General features: G+C 47.7%; 1 protein-coding gene across 17 annotated transcripts in view; it reads right to left on the bottom strand.

Annotated features, from left to right (window-relative positions):
• The window catches only part of METTL16 (methyltransferase 16, RNA N6-adenosine), a 39,338-nt gene that overhangs the window by 5,401 nt on the left and 10,858 nt on the right, over positions 1–23,079 (bottom strand). The gene's annotated exons all lie outside the window — the stretch shown is intronic.

Raw genomic sequence — 23,079 nt, 5'->3', positions numbered from 1 at the left:
TCGTCCATGACGTGGTAAGTGCGGGAATAACCACGGAAAGCGGTCACTTTATGATGGCATCGCCGCTATTAACCCCCGCGACGAGAGTGGTTATTTCTAACGTACCTCCATTTATCCCAAATGACAAGTTAATGACCGTGCTATCACGGTACGGTAAAATGGTATCGAGGATTTCAACAATCCCTCTTGGGTGTCGGAATGAACGTGTTAAGCACGTAATGAGCTTCCGCAGACAGGTGTATATGGTCCTTCCAGACCGTGGGGACGACACAGGCCTCAACATCACTTTCAAAATTAATTTTGAAGAGGCAAATTTCCAGCTATACGCATCGTCCACCACCTTAACATGCTTTCAGTGTGGAGCGTATGGACATTTAAAACGTTCTTGTCCCAAAGCCTCGTGTGTCAGGTGTGGCAAGACAGGTCACACAGCCATAGTTTGTAAGGAGGAGGCTGCTCTGCTAATAAATACGCCCAGTGGGAGGGAGGTAAACGCTGCTCCACTAATGAATACTCCCAGTGGGAGGGAGGTTAACGTTGCCCCACTAATTGAGATTCCCAGTGGGGGGGAGGTTATCGCATTGCCACCGCCTAAAAATCCTAATGAGGGTGAATCCAGTGTTCCAAGCGTGAACGTATTTATTCCTCCTCAGCAAAATGTTGAAATGGACACTGATAGTAAAGTGGGGACGAGTAAACGAAGGGCTCCGCATGATAGTGACTCATCTGGAGCAGGTAAAAAGGTTGTGCTCGATTTGCAGGCTATTAGTGAAAAAACTCTTCAGGATGCACCTGGAATCTCTCTGCAAAGCATGGACCAAATAAATAAAGAGGAAAACCCAGAAAAGAGCATCAGGGTTCAGCCGCTAAAACAACGCGCTTCCATTACTCACACAGACGACGTTAATGATGTAAATAATTCAGGCCACGATATCGTGAATGGTGCATCATTGATCCAAGCGAATGTCGCCGAACAGGCTGACATCCATAATAAATCTGCCAATATAGCAGAAAAGGGCGGAAACATAAATCCACAGGAATGTGGGAATAATGATTTCACGCCAATTGAGGAAATCAGTAATGAATGTGCTGATGTTTCCCAAACACAGCACTGCGTGGACCCCCCAGACAAGGGAAGGCTAGGTTGCATAGCAGGAGAAGAAAACGGTATTGACCCAGACCCCATTGGACCACTTTCTGATTTATCAGAATCGGAAGAGGAGGTGGAGGTAACAGCATTATCACAATTAATGCCAGATCAACCCCCAACCCCTCCCCATATTGTTCTCTCATTCCTCAATGATACGTATAGACAGCGAAATGTCATCATTGGGGATCATTTCCCTGATTTGGCTCCCTTTATTCAGGCTGCAAAACTAGTCATAAAAAAATCTGAGGAACTAAACCTAACAAAATCGCAGTTTCATCGACTAAAGAAAATCATAACAAAGGCAAAGAGTGAGTACTCACAGTGTCAGACAAAATTTACTAATGAGTGATGAAGACGCTTAATCTTGCAACACTCAATATAAATGGTGGTGGGGCCAGCCACGTCCGCCAGATCCAAGTGAATAGTTTATTCAAAAGGAAACAAGTCGATGTAATATTACTGCAAGAAACTCATATTATTGAGAAGGTTGAACATGACTGGAGCAGCATGTTCAAAGGTAAATGTTTCTTCAGTAATATGTCATCTGTATCTGCTGGAGTGGGGTTTTTGCTAAAACCAGGACTTGTACCTGAATCTTGCCTCTTTCAGGAGGTGATTCGGGGACGTTTTGCCTCCCTAGAATTGGTGATCAATAGCCTGAAGCTTATTATTTTTAATGTATATGCACCAAGCGAGAGTACTGACCGTAAAGCCTTCTTTACTGAAGTGATAAACCATTTAAATTTGTTTGACCCAAATCAGTGCATATGCATGGGGGGAGATTTCAATTGTACGCTAGAGCCCAAAATAGACAGAAATTCACCGGAACCACATCCCGAGTCCCATGGTGACCTCTCCCAGTTCCTTTCAGGTGGGGCTTTTTTGGATGTATGGCGATTGATGCACCCAAATGACCGGCAGTTTACATGGTGTCGATGCTCCAATGGCCAAGTATCCTTAGCGAGGCTTGACCGCTGGTACATCACCCCACGATTAAGGAATATTGCAACCTCCTCAACTATTACCCCTTCCATCTTCTCTGACCACCACATGGTCACGATGGGCCTATCTTTCCCACAATTCAAACGGAGGAGCGCCTATTGGAAATTCAATACAAGCCTTTTGGATGATACCCTGTTTAAGGAAGCCTTTCACATCCTATGGATAGCAATAGTTGGAAAAAAGCCCCTCTTTGCTTCCACTAACCTTTGGTGGGATAATATGAAAACTCATATACGACTGTTTTGTCAACAGTTTAATTCCCACATCACTCATGAAAATCAAATCACATTGGCACGGTTGGAAACCGAAATTCTAAAACTGCAAAACAAAATGGCAGAGCAGGAAAATGAGACAAATTATAAATTGCTCCTTGAAAAAAGGACCCAACTCCGGGAACTATTACAGGAGAAGGCTGCAGGACTACTAGTTAGACTGAGAGTAAAAAGCATTAAAGTATCAGATAGTCCTAGCAAAGCCTTCTTTCACTTAGAAGCTGAAACGAAGCCTCCCCAGCTTATTTTATCAGTTAAGGACCCCAGTGGGAATGAAATTACAAGTTCTGATGGGGTAAAAATCACTATTAGAAAGTATTATTCTGAACTATTTGCTAAAAAAGATATATATGAGGATAAAATAAAATGTTTTACCTCCCATCTCCCAACCCTAACTGAGACTCAATGCCTGGAGCTGGATGTGCCTTTAAGCCTTGATGAATTACAGCGTGCCCTGGTTGGAATGGAATCTGGAAAGGCTCCGGGAATTGATGGCCTGCCAGCTGAGTTTTACATGGAATTTTGGGACATTTTGGGCCCAGAACTATTGATTGTAATCCAAGAATCCTTGCGAAAAGGTGTAATGCCACTAAGCCTAAGGAGAGCAGTGGTGAGTCTTCTCCCAAAGTCAGGAGACCTCCGGCGGATGGAGAATTGGAGACCGGTTTCAATAATGTGTACTGACTATAAATTGTTTTCGAAAGCAATGGCAAATCGTTTAAAAAAAGTCATTGGTGATCTGGTTTTACCTGATCAGACATTCTGCATCCCCAGTCGTTCGATTTACGACAACATTTTTTTCGTGCGGGATTTAATGTATGCTCGCCATGACCAAAATGATTTTGGAATATGTTTTCTAGACTTTGAAAAAGCCTTTGACAGCATTGACCATGTTTTCTTGTGCCATGTTCTTGAAGCATGTGGGTTTGGGGTAATTTTCAGGGCCTTTATAACTCTATTGTACACTGACATCTCCAGTGTAATTAAGGTGAACAATGAACTGGTTCCCCCCATAAAGGTTCAGAGGGGGGTACGGCAGGGTTGCCCAGTCTCAGGTTTGCTTTTTGCGTTAGCAATGGAGCCATTTCTTTGCACACTGAGAAAGAATATCTCTGGCCTGACCTGTTTTCCTGGAAGCCCACCAATGACTATATCGGCCTATGCAGATGATGTTTGCGTCATTATAAAAAACCACCAAGACATTGTTGCTCTTGTAAAGTCCTTAAGAACCTTTTTCATGGCTTCATCTCTGAAGGTTAATTGGACGAAAAGCAAAGCTCTTTGGGTGCCATACCTTAATAGCTGCCTACCTGTCTCAACACATCTGCCTGCTCTTCCAGAAAACTTGGAGTGGAAAACAGATGGTGTTGATTACCTTGGTGTGTCCCTGGGCTCTACACAATTTGAGAAAAGGAATTGGGAAGGTGTGACTGGAGAAATAGACAGGAGGCTGAACCTGTGGAAAAGAGCCCTACCGCACCTCTCATTTAAGGGCCGAGTCTTAGTGGCAAACAACTTGGTTGCTACAACGTTGTGGCATCGCTTTATTTGCCTGCAACCACCAGAAGTGCTGCTGGACAGGATACAGGCCAAACTTGTGGACTTTTTTTGGGGAGGCCATCATTGGCTGCGGCCAAGTGTAATATGCCTTACTTCATCTGAAGGTGGTCAGAGCCTTGTTCACGTGAGATCCCGTCTCATGGCTTTTCGCCTGTGCTCCATTCAACGCCTCCTATTTGGTGAAAACCTGCCAAACCATGCCTTGGCTTGCCATATTTTACAGCAGGCGGGTAGACTCGGCTATGGTCTCGCAGTATTCCTGACTCACCTCAAGTACGTGAATACATCAACGCTCCCCATATTTTACCAGAGCCTTTTCAGTGCCTGGGAAAGACTTTCCCTGAGCCGTAAAGCGGACACTTACTCCCCAGGGATGTTCGAGGTTGAACCCCTGTTCTTTAATCCTCTCTTCCCTGATGTTCTCAAGAGTCGTCATTTGTGCCAACGCTTTATTGAGGCAGGCATAAACAAAGTATGGCACCTTCGGCCAAACTCCAGTGTCGGGTGGAGGAATGTGGAGGAAATTTCAACCTTGACGGCGATTCGGTCCAAGAGGACAATTGGAACGATTTTAAGGAAAGTTGTTCAAAAACGTCATCAGCTACAGAAACTTTGGACTCGGAATACTTTTGGACACCCCAACGAGTCCCCGTTTCCGAAACTGATTTTTGACTGCTTTCCCAAGGAACTTCCACCTGTTAGCACAGGGACAAGTGTATTGCATGCTGAGAGCAGCAAGAGCCTGTATAGGTGGTGGTTATCTCAAGTTCTTGGTATTCCTCCGCTAAATGGAGTAGCACGATGGAAGAGGCTACTCCCTGCCGGGCCCCCCAATGAACCTGTATGGGAATCAATGTATAGTAAGCTGATCAACAAAAGAACAGGTGATCTTCAGTGGCGCCTTGCCCACTGGATCATCCCATGTAATACATATGTATGGAATTTTGCCCCAATATCTGCATGTTGCCCCTTTTGTTCTGTAAATGAGGATGTTTTTCATTTTTTTATTGGTTGTGAAAGACTTTTTCCTTTATTTGAATGGTTAGACTTTGTGTCGTTCAAAATGAATTTCAGATTTACTTTTCGATCCTTTATTTTTGGGCTCAAAAAGAGACGGCAACACAACAAGGAATATGAACTGTTGTGCTTTTTTGTAGCCACAGCAAAGCTTGCTACTTACCTGTCCAGAAAGGAGAAGCGGAATGGTAAGCCCATTCATCAATGCAAGGTCATGACGTTTTTCAATGCACTATGTGCTGCAAGGCTAAAACATGAGTTTGAGTTTTCCAAGAGCATGGGCGGAATTGATGGATTTGTGGAAAAATGGTGTTTGAAAAGTGTCTGTGAAGTCCGCCAAAACGAGTTGGTATTATTTTTCTCTTGATTGTTCATAATTTCTACAATTCATAGTATTGCTGCGGAAGATTGCATTTGTTTTCGGTAAAAGTTGATCTGATCAACGCATATATCTGTATTGTTTCCTCGCTTCTTCGCTTTCTCTTGTTTTTGGCTTTGTTGATTTTATACACTGTACATCCATGCACTTTATAATTTTTGGAATAAAAGGACGTCAAAAGTCAAAATCAAATATATTTTCTTTCTTTCTTTCTTTCTCTTTCCCTCTCTCTCTCTCTCTCTCTCTCTCTCTCTCTCTCTCTCTCTCCTGTATTATATGTATGTATGTAATGTATGTATGTAATGTATGTATGTATGTAATAAAAGGAAGAAACAGTCAGTCTCTCTCTTTCTCTCTCTCTCTCCTGTATTATATGCACGGCCACATATTTTAAGCTCAAATTCAGGGTACAAATACAACTTTGTGTGTGGGATAACATAAGCTATGTGGCCGCGGCCTCACACGGGGGTGTAGTGGTGGGGGAGGGTGGGGGGCAGGGTGCAAAAATTCTCTATGTCAATGTGTACCATGTAGCACCACCTGGTGGTTGTAGCAGATCATGACAATACCTCTTTTACCTGTGCAACACACGTTGAAGCACTCTACGCATGGGTAAATTTATTTTGGCAAACAGGACAACTAATTGATCCATCAGCGAAGCGATGGGTAGGCTCAGCTAATATATATATACATATATATATATGTATATATAATATAATATAATATATATATATATAATATATTATAATATAATATATTGTTGCGAATATGGGATTTGGCCTCCATATCCGCTTGTAAATATTCCCCTATTTCCCCAATACTCCCCAACTATCCCCAATCCCCCATTCCCTAGTCCCATTGTCTGTAAACAACACTCTGTAGAACCGACCTTCCCCTTTTTCCCCCATTAAATGTCGTGCCCAGGTCCACCGCATCTCACGTAGACAACTTTCGGACATCTTGCTAGTTATTCTTAGTCTATGTCAGTTAAGGACTCGTTTCCATTAATTCTGACTCTTCGTTGCACCAGAATGTGATTATATGGCACCAGTAGTGAGTTTAGGACCTTCCCATACCTCCTCCCATCTTCTTCCCCAAACAACAACTACAACAACAACTACAACAACGGCGCGGCGCGGGGGAGTGTGCGTCCTCACACCGGCTCGGTTAGCCGCCATTGACCATGCGCTCCGACGGGGTTACCACGAAGGGGCTCCTTGTCAGCCCCTCGTCAAGGGCGGAGCCGGTAACCCCCCCGCACGCACCCAATGAGAAGCAACGGGCCGATTCCATCTGGGGCGGAGCTAACGAGCCGAGGGCGTGTCACTCCCCGCCGGATATACGCGGCCACTTACCGGACGTGACGTGAGATGCGCCCCCAGCTTGAAGAAGAGCCAGTCACCACCTCCAAGCGCTGAGCGAGCTCCACGCATCGACCCGGTATTGCAGTACCTCCGAGAACGGTGCACCCCCTCCGAGAACGGTGCACCTTGAGCCATCGACTGCCCGCTTTCCTTGCCATCAATCCCCGTGTGAGTCAGTTTTTGTCCTGTTTATCTGTCGTCTGTCAGGGAATAAGATAAGTGTGTCTAAGTGCCTGTCTTTCTATGCTGTCCCTCTTGTAGTTGTAATCTGACCTTCCGCCCTAATATAACCTCCTCCGGAGGTCTTGAGAACCGTATCCCTGGTGTCGTGTCATTTTAATCCCAGCCGTTGTGTCCTTTTCCTTCATTGATTTAGCGTAGCGCGACTCGGCAACGTTCGAGTATAATCGGGTAACTTGTGCGGACACGGCGGCCATTCCGCTCGGCCCACTATAACATCAAAGTCTACAACAAGCATCAAAGCTCGGCATCAAAGCTCGGAATATTTACAAGCATCAAAGCTCGGCCCACCATTGGAGATCTCGCGAGATCTTGGAGACGGCGGCAGGGATTTTCGAAGCTCCACACGGTCTCCACGTTTTTCGAAGTTAAGTCTGTTCACAATTGTATTTTGTCGAAACTGTATTTATCTTTCGGTGTGTGAAGTTATTGTGTGCAACTTTGGTTGTTTCTCGGTGTTTATCTTTCATAAATTGATCGTCTGTTTGCCGTGTCGTGTCTTGAGGCCTTGTACAGTGTGCACTGTACAACCTTGAGGCTTTGTTTTTCTCTCAGCGGTCCGTCTTTTGTGATCCAATAACTTTCGTTCTCTGTATTCCCAGTCTTTTCACCCATAGCCTACTTCCTTGTGTAAATCTCAACTCAACAAAAAAAAAAAAAAAAAAAAAAAAAAAAAACATTTTCCTTCTCTGTTATCATTCGTTTATTCATTCTTATTCGTTCGTTCGTTCTTCGACCACGTGTTTCTCCCCCATTTCCCCAGATAGTTTTCACTCATTAACCTTCAATGTTTACACTTTCCCCTCAAGTTATGTATTCCGTCATATTTTATAACACCTTTTTCTTCTTCTTCTTTAAAAGGCTGCTTTCGACTTGCTCACCAAATCAATTCATCCCAAAAAAAATATCCATCTCCTATAGTGCCTTTTTTCTACATTCCCTAAACTCTCCTGCACTCCATCCTCCATCCAGCGTCCTTAAACGTATTTTTAACTCGAAGGTCACAAGAAACTCATTTTGCAATAAATGTTCGTTTCCCATAAATCGTACACTTTCAAAAATCCAATCGCACCCCTCCCCTCCAAATCTTCCCCATAACCCCTCCCCTCCAAATCTTCCCCATCACCCCTCCCCTCCAAATCTTCCCCATCACCCATCCCTTTCAAATCTCCCCCCTTGCCCCCTCCCTCCTAAACGACCCCCTCACCCCTCCCCGCCAAGACGCCCCCTCGCCCCTCCCCTCCTAGACTCCTGCCTCACCCCTCCCCTCCAAATCTCCCCCATATCCCATCCCTTTCAAATCCCTCCCCTTGCCCCTTCCCTCCCAAACTTCCCCCTCACCCCTCCCCTTCAAATCTCCCCACCCTCATTGCTTCTCAATTTCCCCCCTCTCACTCCCCTCCTCAAAGCGTCCTCCCCGCTTCTTCCCCCTTCAAACTCTCACCTCCATCTCCCCCAACCTTCTGCCTCGCTCTTCCCCCTCCTCAAATAACACCTCATTGTGGCTCACCCAATCACCATCAAACCTTTTGTCCGCCCCATCCTTCCCTTTCTCCGAGCTATTCTGAAATCTCTGACACACCTTCAACAGCTCTCCCTACCTCTTCCACCTCTTCCACATCTTACCCTACCCCTCCTCCCCCCTGTTCTGTATCTGATGCTCCCCCTTCCTCTTCATTAACGGTATGGACCTCAAACATCCGGGGCCTTCGTTCAAACTTAACTGATCTCTCCATACAGGTTGCTTCTGTCAAACCAGACGTGATCTGCTTAACAGAAACTTTCCTCCTTTATGATGTCTCTGATTCCATAGTATCTCTCCCGGGCTACTCCCTCCTCCGGTATGATAGACCTGAGCCTCGTCCTGGAGGCGGGGTTGCTATCTTTATCAAAAACTCTCTTCCTCACTCGCCCTGCACTGCACTCTCTCCACCTCACCCCCAGGAATACCTCTGGCTACGGCTTCCCCTTCGCTCCCACCTCTTGTTCATATGTGTGTTGTACCGTCCACCAAACAGTGATGACTCCATCTACATCTCGCTGTCTGATGATATGGACCAACTTCTATCTACTCATCCCAACTCTCTCTTCCTCATATGTGGTGATTTCAACTGTCATCATGCCAGTTGGCTGGGTGTGGGTACCTCTCTCACCAGCCATGGCTCCTCAGCAAAGGACTTCTGCGACTCACTGGGACTGACACAATCTGTCAATTTCCCGACCCGGATCTCAGTCAACGGAACATCTTCTCTTCTGGACTTGGTTATGACTAACTTCCCTGAAAATGTCTGCTGCTCTTCTTCTGCTCCGATCGGATCATCTGATCATGTCCTTGTTAAAGTGGACATCTCTCTGACCATCCTCAGGGAGCCTGCTCAGCGTCGACGAGTCTGGCATTTCACTCAGGCCAACTGGCACGGTCTTCAAGCAGCCATCAATCATCTGGACTGGTCTCCCATTTCTACCACCTCTGACATCAACTCATCCTGGGAATTCTTCCAAAGTAAATTGCTCTCTCTCATGCACAGATTTATCCCATCTCGTCTTCAGTTGTCTTACCCTTCCTCCCGTCCATGGTACACGGAATCTTGTGGTGAGGCTGTTGCCCAGAAACAACTTGCCTTCGTCTCCTGGAAAGCAAATCCAACGGAAGGAAATCTCATTTCCTTTCACAAAGCCCGAAACAAGTGTGTGTCCACCCTCAGGAGAGCCAGGAAACAATATCTCTCCGTTCTCAAGACCGAACTCTCTTATCTGTCTCCCTCTTCCAAATCCTGGTGGCGTCTGGTCAAAACCGTTTCTGGTGTTTGTTCCCCCTCCATCCCCTCCCTTACCTCAAACGGCTACACAGCTGACTCCGCACGTGAAAAAGCTGAATGCCTCAACTCTGTGTTTGCCTCTAAATCTTGTGTCCCAAACCCATCCCTCTCTGTACCCACCATACCCAGTCGTACCCTGCTGCTCCTGGACTCCGTGTCCTTTCCTCCTGACAAGGTGGAAAAGTTTCTGTCAACCCTCGACTCTGATTCTGCAACTGGACCCGACGGCATCAGCCCACGGGTCCTAAAATCCTGCTCTGCTGCTCTATCTCACCCTCTCTCTGTTCTCTTCACCCTCTCTTTTGCTCAAGGTCAACTGCCATCTGCTTGGAAATCAGCCAACATCACCGCTTTGCACAAAAAAGGTGCAAAAACAGATCCTAGCAACTACAGACCAATCAGCCTTCTCCCAATTATCAGCAAAGTCATGGAATCCATCATTGCTTCGGATATGAAATCTTTCCTCTTCTCCAATGGCTTGATCTCTGATCATCAATTTGGTTTCAGACCAGGTCACTCTACTCTGGACATGCTGCTTCTGCTGTCTCAACAATGGATGGAGGTCCTCAATGCCAAGCAGGAAATTAGAGCTGTCTCCCTCGACATATCACGTGCCTTCGACACGGTCTGGCACCCCGCTCTGCTCACCAAACTCTCCTCCTTTGGTATCCATGGAAATCTCCACGCATGGCTGGCGGACTTCCTCTCTAGTCGTCGTCAACGTGTGGCCCTGAATGGGTTTCTCTCATCTCCTCTTCCTGTTCAGGCTGGAGTTCCCCAAGGCAGTGTTCTGGGCCCCGTGCTTTTTCTGGTCTTCATCAATGATCTCTCTGACTCTCTCGAAAATCCTCTCTATCTCTTTGCTGATGACTCCACTCTCTGCCGCTCCATTCCTCTTCCCTCAGATCGGCAGTCTGCTGCCTCCTCACTCTCTGAAGACCTGGACAAAATCACAGACTGGTCAAACAAGTGGAACATGTCTTTCAATCCTGACAAATCTCACACTCTTACTATGTCTCTCCGAAAAGATCGACTGGACAACCCTCCCATCTACTTTCTCAACAATCCTCTCCAAGAAGTTCTGTCGCTCAAGATTTTGGGTCTCACTATCTGCCATGATCTTTCTTGGGAAAACCACATTTCCAAGCTGGCCTCCAAAGCCAGTCGCCGACTGGGCATCCTCCGTCGTGCGAAGTCCTTCCTCGGCACACCTGAGCTCCTCACCACATACAAGGCTTTCATCCGCAGCTCAATGGAATACTGTTCTCCCCTATGGGCCGGTGCTCCTGCCTCACACCTAGCTCGGCTTCACGCTGTTGAAACCAAAGCTTTCAGAATTATTGGAATCTCCCGCGATGAAGCTATCTCTGAGGGCCTTTCACTCACTCACCGCAGGCAGGTAGGTGGTCTTTCTGTCTTCTACCGACTCCTCTCCGGCCTTGCACCCCCAGCTCTCTCTGTGCTCTGTCCCCCAAATATTCCTACAGGTCGCACAAGATCTGCCAGCAACCCTCTGATGGTTAAACTGCCGAAATCTCGGCTCTCTGCTCACCTTCACTCTTTCATTCCTCTTTTCTCCCGCCTCTGGAACAAACTCCCTCACTCCCTTCAATCCCACTCCTCCCTCCAGGTCTTTAAAACAGCTGTTCACCACCATCTCTTATCTTCCCCCATCCAAAACCTTGATCTTTTCTACCCCCGCTAATTCACCCCAGATCCACCTTGTTTGAAATTCCAACTTCTTTCCTGGAAGTCCTGGCAGTGTCCATATGTTTTATACCTCTCCCACCGCCCCCTTCCCACGCCCCCCCCCCCTAAAGCCCTCGCCCTCTCTCAGATCTCTCGATGTCTCCATGTCTCTCGGTCCCTGCTCTCAAATGTTGTGTTTGTGTCCTTCCCCCTCTCTCCCCATCTTGTCTACCGCTCCCTATGTTATATGTTTTATGTGTCGGTTTGTCTTTCTGTGTGATTAATGTTCGCTCTTTCACGAGCCTCGACCTTGTATACAAAAAAAAAAAAAAAAAAAAAAAAAAAAAAAAAAAAAAAAAAACAAAAAAAAAAAAAAAAAAAAAGTCGTGTCTGTAACAATTGGTGTCAGGAGTGTCGGATTCGAACCTGGGACTAAATTTATTAGGCCCAAATTTTGGGAAGTAGAATCCGGATCCGGAGCGATCCGGAGCACGTTTACGCGCTCGAAATTATAAAGGCGAAATTTGATGGTGTTTTACAAAATATAAAAACCCGAATTTTGAAAGTCGCGCTATGGCGGATCAAGACAGCTGGGGTCCGGTAGAGGAGAGTGAGGCAGGGTCGGTCCAGGACCAAATTGAGGGACGCGAGGAGAGCGAAGCAGCGAGGGTAGCAGACGCACAAATTAGCGTCGTTGCGCCCGACATGGCAGGGTCGCAAAATAGCGTTGTCGTGCACGAGGTGGCCACGGCGTCCACGCCCGCGACCGTAGTGGCGCCACCGGTGGATTTGAACTTGTTTTTAATACAAATGAAGGCCCTTATGGCCCAGAATAGTGAGCAAATGAGGGCTGATAGTAAGCGATTGGGTGAGCGATTGGAGGGCCAAATAGGGGTAATAAGGGACGAAGCGAGGGCTCAGAGTGAGCAAATGGGGGTAATGGGAAACCAAATGGGGGTAATGGGAAACCAAATGGGGGTAATGAGGGACGAAGCGAGGGGTACCGGTGAGGGGTTAGACAACGGGATAAAAGAGGTGAAAAATGGGTTAATGGGGGTAGAAAATAGAATGGCTGCCCAGGAGAATCAGATAGAGGGAGTGAAAAATGGGTTAGAGGGGTTAGAAAACAGTATGGAAGGCAAATTGAGGGACATGAGGGACCAAGCGGAAAGGGAAGTTAAACAAATGGGGCAGCAGATAGAGGGGGTCAGAATGGGGGTAGAAACCAAACTGGATGCTCACAGGGAGGAAATGGAGCAGATGAGGGTGGCATCTGGGCAGGAGATGCAAGTGATGGGAGAGGAGATCAGAAGAGGAGTGAGTGAGGAGGTCGGAGGAGTGCGCGAGGAGGTGAGGCACTGTAAGGAGCACATGGAGAAGGAGGTGAGAAAGGGGACTGTAAAGTTACAAGGGGGCATAGAGGACCTGACGCAGGAGGTGGAACAGCTGACGGTGGGACAGACGGAGTTAGTGGAGCAGGTTCAAAGGAACACTGCGGTATTAGGAGGTTTAAAAGCGACACAGAAAGAACTAAAAGATGACTTGGTAGCGACGAAGAGGGAATGTCAGATGGTACGTGAGGGACTGACAACGAGGCTGGACGAGGTGATAGAGGTAATGGAGACGAAGGACCGGCAGGTGAGGACGCACATGGAAACGGTCAAGGTAGCCTTGGAGGACGAGCTTGAGGAGACGTACCGGGGAATAAAAGAGGTGAAGCAGAAATTAGAAGAAGTGGAAGAAGGGGTGAGCGAAATTAACAAGCGACGGAGAGAGGATAAGAAAGAGATAAAAGAGGAGATAAAAGAATTGGTCCAAAGTCTGTGTCTGGATCGTGATGATGTGCTCATTAACCGGATGAGGGATTCGCAGGTGATGGAGGAGAAGCGAAGAGGAAGAGGACCCGGTGTAAGTGGTGACCAATATGGTCGTGCGTATGATGCGCCAGGTGATTTAAGAAGCTTGGGGGTCGAGATGGACCCGGGTGTTCGTGAGAGGCCGTTGGTGAAGTGTGCGACAGGTCTGGTGTGCGAAAAAGGAGGTGTGCGAGAAAGTCCGACTCTGGGGTGTGTGAGGACAAAGTGCGTGCCAAGGAGTGAGGGTGCTGGCGAGAATGAGTCGGTCGTAGCGCGTGTGCGAGGGAGCACATGGAAGCGTGGTGTGGTAAGTGTTACAGAGGGTGTGACGGGAGAGTGTGCGCGAGAAAGGTGTGTGACGGACAGGTGCATGGGGAAAGAGTGCGCTGTCAAAGGCAAGGAAGAATGCACACCTGTGGTGAGTGTTACAGAGGGTGTGACGGGAGAGTGTGCGCGAGAAAGGTGTGTGACGGACAGGTGCATGGGGAAAGAGTGCGCTGTCAAAGGCAAGGAAGAATGCACACCTGTGGTGAGTGTTACAGAGGGTGTAACGGGAGAGTGTGCGCGAGAAAGGTGTGTGACGGACAGGTGCATGAGGAAAGAGTGCGCTGTCAAGAGTAAGGGTCAGTGCGCTGTCAAGAATGGAGGTGAGAGTAGTGAGAGTGACACGGAGCGTGAGTTGGTGGTGACAGGTGAGAAAGGAAGCACACCTGGAATGGTAGAGCGTGAGTGGGAATGCACGCTGGAGTTGGTGGTGAGGCACGTGGTTGGGTGTGCGAATGAGGGCACACCTGTGATTGTCACAGAGGAGGTGACCGAGGAGGGGGCGCGAAGAGGTGTGTTGGTGAGGTGTGCGACCAACGAATGTGTGCCAAAGTGTTCGGTGGTCAGGTGTGTGACCAAGGCTGTGAGTGGAATGAGGGTACCTGGGTGTGTAAGGAAAGGTAGCATGGGAACGGCTGGATGTGTGAGCAAGGAACGGGCTGCGGGGTGTAAGCGTCCAGGTGAAGCATCGACGTTAGACGGGTTAGAGGTTAGAGCGACTTTTAGCCGAAGCGGGCCCTCGGTGCGTGCTGGGCCTCGCTTTGAACGGCCGCGTCCGTGCTCCACTAGGCGGAGCGGGCAGCCCGATAGAAAGAGTCGTCATGGCGACCACTTTTTGTTGAGGCATTCCGGCAGGTCGAGATCGGGACATTGGATGGCTCCACGCCGAGATGGTGCGTGGGATCTCGGCCCGGGTAAGCCCCCGTCCCTGCACCGAGTGCCGGACGCATCCAGCCGCTGGCACAGAACAACCCGCATTCATGGCTTGGCTTTACAAAGCCGGGCTTTGGACAGGAATTGGCGCACCGAGAGGCATTAGTGAGTAGACTGGGTGATGAGGTTAGTGTTTTGGACCCAAAATTAGAGAAAAACAAAATTTGATGATTGGCAAGGGATTGGCAGTAGTGGTTGGCAGATGATGGGTAGTGATTGGCAAATTATTGATTTGTTGAAATTTGATGTGCAAAATTGGTAGTGAGCAATGGGCCCGGTGGGTAAGGCTGGCATCCCTGCCACCCTTCCCATGGTGGGGGCAAAGGAGCAATAGCTTATGGGGTGTATGGCAGTGAAAACTAGCCCGGGTGGGTTAGGTTATATTGTAGGGATCTAGAAGATGACATTAGGTGACGTTAAGTTTAGTTAGTGACTGATACCTGTAGTGGGGACGCAGGTAGATTAGTATGGATGATAATGACGTGGGAGCGCAATAGTTTAAAGGGACGACTGGGAAGCGCAAGTTTCAGAAGGGAGTAGTTAGCTGAGATGATGCCGTGTGTGTGAGAATTGAACAGGTGTGATTGCACAGGTGTGCAACTGGACAGGTGTGTGGAGCAGTGTGTGAGTAATGAGTGTTGTGGATCAGCGCGAATGCGCTTGGGGAGAGAAGGGTGCAGGTGGCACCAGGTGTGAGAGCACAGGTGTGCAAGTACAGGTGTGTGGAGAGAGTTGGAGTAAGTGGTACGGAGTGGTGTGCATGGTGCGAAGGTGTGAATGGGGGAAGAGTGGACCCCTTTCACGAGTACCCGGGGCGGGTAGTGTAAGTGTTAGGTAGAGGGTATAGGTAAATTGTGGTTGGATATTGGCATCTGTGGTGCGGGTGACAGAATGGTATTGTGGATGGGTGCATTAGTGTTGTGGAAATGGCTGGGCGTGTAGCCTGTTAGTGTGTGTAGTTGGTTGGGCACTCCACCACTGTGAGGATGTCGGCCAGGTGAGGCCGCAGGTGGGCTCTGGGAGCCGGTAGAGTTGTGGATGGGGCCCGAGGATCCGGAGGACGGACCCGGGTAGCCCAGTGCCAGAGAGGGCACCGAGTGGGGAGAGCGCCAGAGGGCCTTCCCCAGGTAGTTAGGTTAGGGTAAGGAGCAGGTAAGCTCGGAGGCAACTGCAGTGGTGGAGGTGTGCAGGTGGGTAGACCCGCTGGGAGAGGTACACGCCACAGCCCAGAAATTGTGCGAGGGCACCGGGAGATGAATCGGGGGAGTGAGACCCCAAATTGAAGAGCACCACAGTTTGGCCAATGGGAATTGGTTTTTAGAACCCATAGTGTAAGAGGGCCAATGGTTTGGCAGGAGAAAGACCCCGGGTAGTGTAAAGTTGTTAAAGTCATTTAGGAAATAGTTAGGATTGATGAACCTGTCGCACCATACGCAGCCACTTACCTGTGGTGATGATGATGACTCCACACCTGTGTTTTCTTTGTTCTGTGTGCAGGAAATGAGAATTGCTGTGTGGATTGGTGAGACGCATCACGACGTGGATGAGACATTGGGGTGATTCCATCTCTCCCTCCCTAGGAGGGACTGATGATGAATTGGTGATAGCAAATTATGATGTTGAGTTGGAGATGGCAAATTTTGATGAGAGTTGAAAATGGCAAATTTGATTGGTTAGGAGGGAGAGAAGACGAATTTGGTATATGGGAGGAACGGGGAAGACAGTAGGGACGTTTGTTGATTTGTAAAGTAGATGTTTATGGGTAGTGTTGTGTTTTGTGGATACAGTAAGGGGTAAGGGAGGGGCCATGTAGGTTACCTGGTGGGGGGGAGCGTACAGTAGGAACGTACCTGTCTCACCTGGTTCCCATGTGCCCCCAGTGTGCATTACCTTACATTGCGTGCACTTTTGCGCCCTTACCACCTTACTCACTTGTCTGCTTTTTTTTTGTCTCCCACCTCCGAGGATCTGGCTTTGGGGCAGAGAGAGAGGAGAGAGAGGTGCTGGCTTCGCAGTTGTGGGCCTGCACTTTCGCTGTTTGCTGCCTGGATCGATACACCATATGGACCGCAATGTTTGTGGCCACACACCATGGACCGCAGTTCTTATGCGGCCAAGCACCACCCGTGGATGGACCTATGGGTCAACGTGGCACCTATGCCATACAGGTGAACCACTTATAGTTGACACCACTGAAGGCCACAATACAGAAATGGACGTGGTTGGCGCCTTTCTTTATTTTTTGAAAGAGGCAAGAACACCAAGTGCACCACACGAAGGCAAGACCAGCGGCAGAACATCGGCCGGCTGTGACACCACCGGTGATTCATAAACACTTTATTGGTGCACCGGATGGTGCTGACTGTGTTATGGGGTGGTGCTTTTGGTGCTGGGAAAGGGTGCTCTGCACGTTATTAAAGGCCGTAGGCCACAGAGCACTCGTGGGTTGGTGTATCGATGCTGGCATGCGTGCTCTCTCTATGCATAACATCTGCATGTGTCCCTCCAAAAACAGGTCCTGGATCGTAGTGTAAATATCAGCGTAGTCTTGTGTAAATAATGCTCCCTACCGGCTGTATGTTTAGTTTGCGAATTCTTTCCGCAATTCGGTTATCCTGTGGGTGTGTTTCTGTGAGGAGAAGGGTGCAACGTCGCAGGGGGACATATTTACTCATTTGTGAATATCTGTAAAACTGTCGCACTCAGGGTAGAGTTAATAGTAGAGGGAACTACATCTGAGTGCCACACTAAAATAGGTAAAAATTTATCGGGTCGGGACGCCCCGAGGGTAGAGAAGGGTGCAATGTTGCGAATATGGGATTTGGCCTCCATATCCGCTTGTAAATATTCCCCTATTTCCCCAATACTCCCCAACTATCCCCAATCCCCCATTCTCTAGTCCCATTGTCTGTAAACAACACTCTGTAGAACCGACCTTCCCCTTTTTCCCCCATTAAATGTCGTGCCCAGGTCCACCGCATCTCACGTAGACAACTTTCGGACATCTTGCTAGTTATTCTTAGTCTATGTCAGTTAAGGACTCGTTTCCATTAATTCTGACTCTTCGTTGCACCAGAATGTGATTATATGGCACCAGTAGTGAGTTTAGGACCTTCCCATACCTCCTCCCATCTTCTTCCCCAAACAACAACTACAACAACAACTACAACAACAACTACAACAACTACAACAACGGCGCGGCGCGGGGGAGTGTGCGTCCTCACACCGGCTCGGTTAGCCGCCATTGACCATGCGCTCCGACGGGGTTACCACGAAGGGGCTCCTTGTCAGCCCCTCGTCAAGGGCGGAGCCGGTAACCCCCCCCGCACGCACCCAATGAGAAGCAACGGGCCGATTCCATCTGGGGCGGAGCTAACGAGCCGAGGGCGTGTCACTCCCCGCCGGATATACGCGGCCACTTACCGGACGTGACGTGAGATGCGCCCCCAGCTTGAAGAAGAGCCAGTCACCACCTCCAAGCGCTGAGCGAGCTCCACGCATCGACCCGGTATTGCAGTACCTCCGAGAACGGTGCACCCCCTCCGAGAACGGTGCACCTTGAGCCATCGACTGCCCGCTTTCCTTGCCATCAATCCCCGTGTGAGTCAGTTTTTGTCCTGTTTATCTGTCGTCTGTCAGGGAATAAGATAAGTGTGTCTAAGTGCCTGTCTTTCTATGCTGTCCCTCTTGTAGTTGTAATCTGACCTTCCGCCCTAATATAACCTCCTCCGGAGGTCTTGAGAACCGTATCCCTGGTGTCGTGTCATTTTAATCCCAGCCGTTGTGTCCTTTTCCTTCATTGATTTAGCGTAGCGCGACTCGGCAACGTTCGAGTATAATCGGGTAACTTGTGCGGACACGGCGGCCATTCCGCTCGGCCCACCATAACATCAAAGTCGTGTCTGTAACAATATATATATATATATAATATATATATAATATATGTATGTATGTATGTATGTATGTATGTATGCATGTATGTATGTATATATATATATATATATAATATATATATATATATATATTGTTGCGGATATGAGGATTGCATTTTTTTGATTGTGTTGTATTATATTGGAAATGGTGATGAACATGGTTGAATATGGCCCCTCCTGCCTCCAGAGTTGTGTAAAGGTAAAAAGGGCGTCCCGGTAGTTAATTCCAGGAAGCACCACATTGAAGGACCCGATAAAACCCTTGTTCAGTAGCTTATATCTTATTATGTGTTTTAGAGTAAGGCCTTGTCTTCCATTAGAATAATACTCCATTGCACAGAATCAATTAAGAATAGCTCCCCTTCAATACTTCCATTTCCCAGCCAAACTCTCCATCTGCGGGTAAAGCAGTTCACAAGCGTGGGATGCACGCCCTCTCATTTCGCTGCGATAGTGAATATGTGCTCCGTGCTCTGTTTGAACAGGAGGGGCGGGGTCGCCAGGGAGAGGCAAGCCCAGGGCGCGCCACGAAGGGCGGGGCTGTTCAGCCCCATGCCCAAATAAGGAAACAAGCCCGTGGCTCGCCACGAGGGGCGTGCCGTCGGCGCCATGCCCAAATAAGGAGACAAGCCCGTGGGATTACCATACAAGGTCACGAAACAGAGCACGGGGGGGAGGGCGGTACCGAAACTGAAGAGGGCGTGTCAGACCCGCGCTGAAGGTTTGGACAGAAGGGTGCGACGATCGCTGGGACAAGCTACACCAGAGATACGGCAGATGAGTCCAGGTGCGTAAGAGGGTTGGCAGTCCACCGGGAGAGAGTTCAGAGTTGCACCGGAGTTGCGTGAGACATACGAAAAGCCTTTGACAAAGAGCCGCTTCAACCAGCCCCGTTTCAACCAGCCGAGTGACCCTGCCGGCGTGCGCTGTAAAGCCGAATACAAGGAGCTGCCGGCGTGCGCTGTAAAGCCGAATACAAGGAGCTGCCGGCGTGCGCTGTAAAGCCGAATACAAGGAGCTGCCGGCTCCTCGCTTCCCGCCCGGAGTGGACCTGCTCGCTGTGCCCTGTGATCCCACCTGCTCATCCCTCCAAACGATTCCTACCCTTCCATCCATTTGCGTACGTGAGTTTGTTTTGTTCGTGCTGTCCTGGGTAGTAAACTAAGTCTGTATAAGCTAGTAATTTTCACTGTGTCACCTGCGTTTTCATGTCACCTGTAAATAATCGTGACTGCTCTTTTTGCTTATGTGTGTGTAAATAATAAACCCCGTTACTCTTCTGTACATCTTCTTCTTCTTCCTCTTTGCATTCGTCGTCTTAGTCTTTTCCACATTGAATATCTGTGGCGCGATACGGCCAACGTTTGGGTGAATCGGGTTTAGTCGGGGAACAACTGTTCGGTCGCGGAGCCTCCGCTCGGCAAACATACCATCCTTAACCGCGTACCGTAACAATATATATATATATATACATATATATATACATATATATATATATATATATATACATATATATACATATATATATACATATATATACACATATATATACATATATATACATATATATACATATATATATATATATATACAGTATATAGGTTTACGAGATAATCCTTTTGGAGAGACAAGAGGAGAGTATGGAGTTTGTTCGATATTTTTTTCTTCTGAATGACATTCCATTTGTCAGACCAGCATCAGATCCTTTCCAGGTCATCAGAGAGGGAAGCATAGCTGCTGCCATACTGTCGTTGAGATGGGATACAGTGCAGCACAAAGTGGAGTCGTCTGCAAAAAGGAAAATAAGGTTATCCCAAACCTCAGTGGTCATTTACATGTTTGAGGAACAAGACTGTGCCAACAAAGTTGCCTTGGGAGAATCCAGTCACTGATGGGAGAGCCAATGAGAGAATTCCTTTGAGTGCTATGAGGTAACTGCATGAGTAAAGGAACATTGGCAAACCAGGAATAATGGTGGTCTTGAATGCCACAGGCAGAAAAGTTTGCAAGCAAAGCAGGGAGCCAGATTGTGTCAATTGCACAAGATATGACCAGCGAGACAATCCTGACTTCATGTTTAGATTTCAGGGTTTCCATATGTTGAAAGAGAAGCAACAGCATGGCAAAAGTTGAGTAACTGGGAAGGAATCCAAACTGATAATCAGATATTAGGCTGCTTGAGAAGAGGAAATAACTGATGTCAGCTGAAATAGCCTGGTGTTGGCTTGGCGGTTAGGGTGCCGGCTTGGGATCCTAGGATCCTGAGTTCGAATCCCGATCGATCGCTGAATTAACGCCAGGGGGGTTTACTCAGCCTGTCATCCTTCTGAGGTCGGCAAATAGAGCACCAGCTTGCTGGGATGAATGATCACGGTGTGTACCCCGGTTTAGAATAGGTACACCCTGCGCATCGTAAGAGCGTGACCAAGGGTTGGCGTCAGGAAGGGCATCCGGCCATAAAACACATTGCCACACACACCGTTAAGCTAGTGAGTCGTTAAGAACACATGCTCTGAACCTAATGGACCTAATGTTGAGGTTGATCAGAACTTTAACTTACCTTCTCAGGTGAAAACGTCACAGTGTCCAGGAGGCAGTGAGAATGAGTGCATAAGGTGAGGACAGAGAATGATAAGTTGGATTTGGAAGCAAGAACCGAGTTGAGACATTCAGCATTCAGTGCCTTGAGCAGCGTCAGCTGTGATGCCATTTGAGATGAAGGAGAGGGAGGGGGGGTATACACCAGAGACAGACTTGACAAGGTGCCAACACGACTTTGAAGACGTAGACAAGACTTTGAGAGTTCAGCGTTAAGCTAGCCAGATTTTTTTGTTTTCTAGCTTGCCTGAGGATGGAAACAAACGTAAGGCGAGCCTTGCAGAGTAACCTAAGGTTGCCTTTGGTTGGGTAAGCCTTCCATGTTGAGAAAGCAAGCTGCATGATTGCAACTGCCTCTCCAAGGGATGTGGTGTACCAAGGTCAGTAGGCATGGATATGATTACTGCAGATGAGATGACACATGCACACACTTTTTGAAGGTATTTACAGGTGGAGCCAATACAGATGCAGGGACAGACAATGACCAGTTATTTTGCGAGAGGGGAAATTGCAGTCCGTGAAGTCAGCTCTCAGAAAAAAAAAATTTTGGGATACTAAGTCGATGCTTGTATGAGAGCTAACGCATAGAACATATAATAAAGGGAGCGGGGGACAAGAGGGGGAGAGAGAAGCACAACAACACTAGGGAACAGGGACATCAGGAATCAGGATATCTGTGGAAGGGAAAGGGCCGGGGTACACGGGATGAACAAGATGGACACTCCACAAGATGGACAAGAGATCGGACACTACAAGGACTTTCAGGAAAGAAAACAGAATTTGAAGGAGACAGATTTGGGTGGATTAACAGGGGTAGAAAAGATCAAGGTTTTGGACAATAATGTGGGAATAATTTTGGCTGTTAAAGAAGAAGAAGAATTTCCATAAATATATATACCCTTGAAATTATTAATTTTCAGATTTTCTTTCCTTTACTTCCCATTGTCTTGTCTGTTTGACATAAGTATGTAAAACTAAAAGCCATGCTGCTTCATATACACAACATTGCACCATCTGGTGCATCACTTCGGCTTTCAAAGTTGTGTATGTTCCTTGAGAACACTGACACCGATCAATGTAAAACCAGCAATCCCCACTCAGAAAAAACAAACAAACAAACATAGGAGCAATACCCCTGGCGCTCACCTGGTAGAATAAACAGTATACTGCACCGACTAAAGGTATTTTAAACCAATTGCAAAGGTTGCTAGAAGACAGGGCAGCATGGAGATCATACTAACATAATCATAAGACTTTAAATAAAGAAACAAAAAAATACCTATTTTGGGGGGCAACCTCTCTCCCCTCCCCCAACTCCCCAATATACCTACTAAGACCCCAATTTTTCGAATGCCTTGAACAAACATTGGTACATCATGGGTGATTAAGGTTGTGGTGAAGTCTCATCGAAATTGCGTGTGTAGTTTCTGAGAAGAAAGCAAATACCTCTTTTGGGGGGCAACCCTCCCATAGACCCCCAAAGGGGCAGATTTTTTTAATGCCATGAACAAACTTTGGTACATCATGGGTGGTGAAGGTTGTGGTCAAGTTTCATCGAAATCGTGTGTGCAGTTTCAGAGAAGAAAGCAAATACTTATTTTGGGGGGTCAAACCTGGACCCACTTTGACCCCTGTAGATCCCCTTCGACTTTGATTTTCTTAGTGCCGTGAACAAACTTTGGTGCATCACGGGTGATGAAGGTTGTGGTCAAGTTTCATCGAAATCGTGTATGTAGTTTCAGAGGAAAAAGCAAATTGCTATTTTGGGGGGTCAAACCTGGATCCACTTTGACCCGGGTAAACCCCCCTAGACCCCAATTGTTTTAATGCCGTGAACAAACTTTAGTCTCAACACAACAAATATCATGTGCCAAGTTTGGTCACAATCCCTTCAGCAGTTTCGGAGAAGAAGTTGCAAGTGTTTACGGACTGACGGACGGACGA

This window comes from Myxine glutinosa, chromosome 6 (assembly GCF_964187855.1).
Source record: "Myxine glutinosa chromosome 6, kmMyxGlut1.1, whole genome shotgun sequence".
In the NCBI taxonomy this organism is placed as follows: Eukaryota; Metazoa; Chordata; class Myxini; order Myxiniformes; family Myxinidae; genus Myxine; species Myxine glutinosa.
The sequence above is the reverse complement of the archived record's forward strand: the minus strand, read 5'-3'. Positions and strand labels throughout refer to the sequence as shown.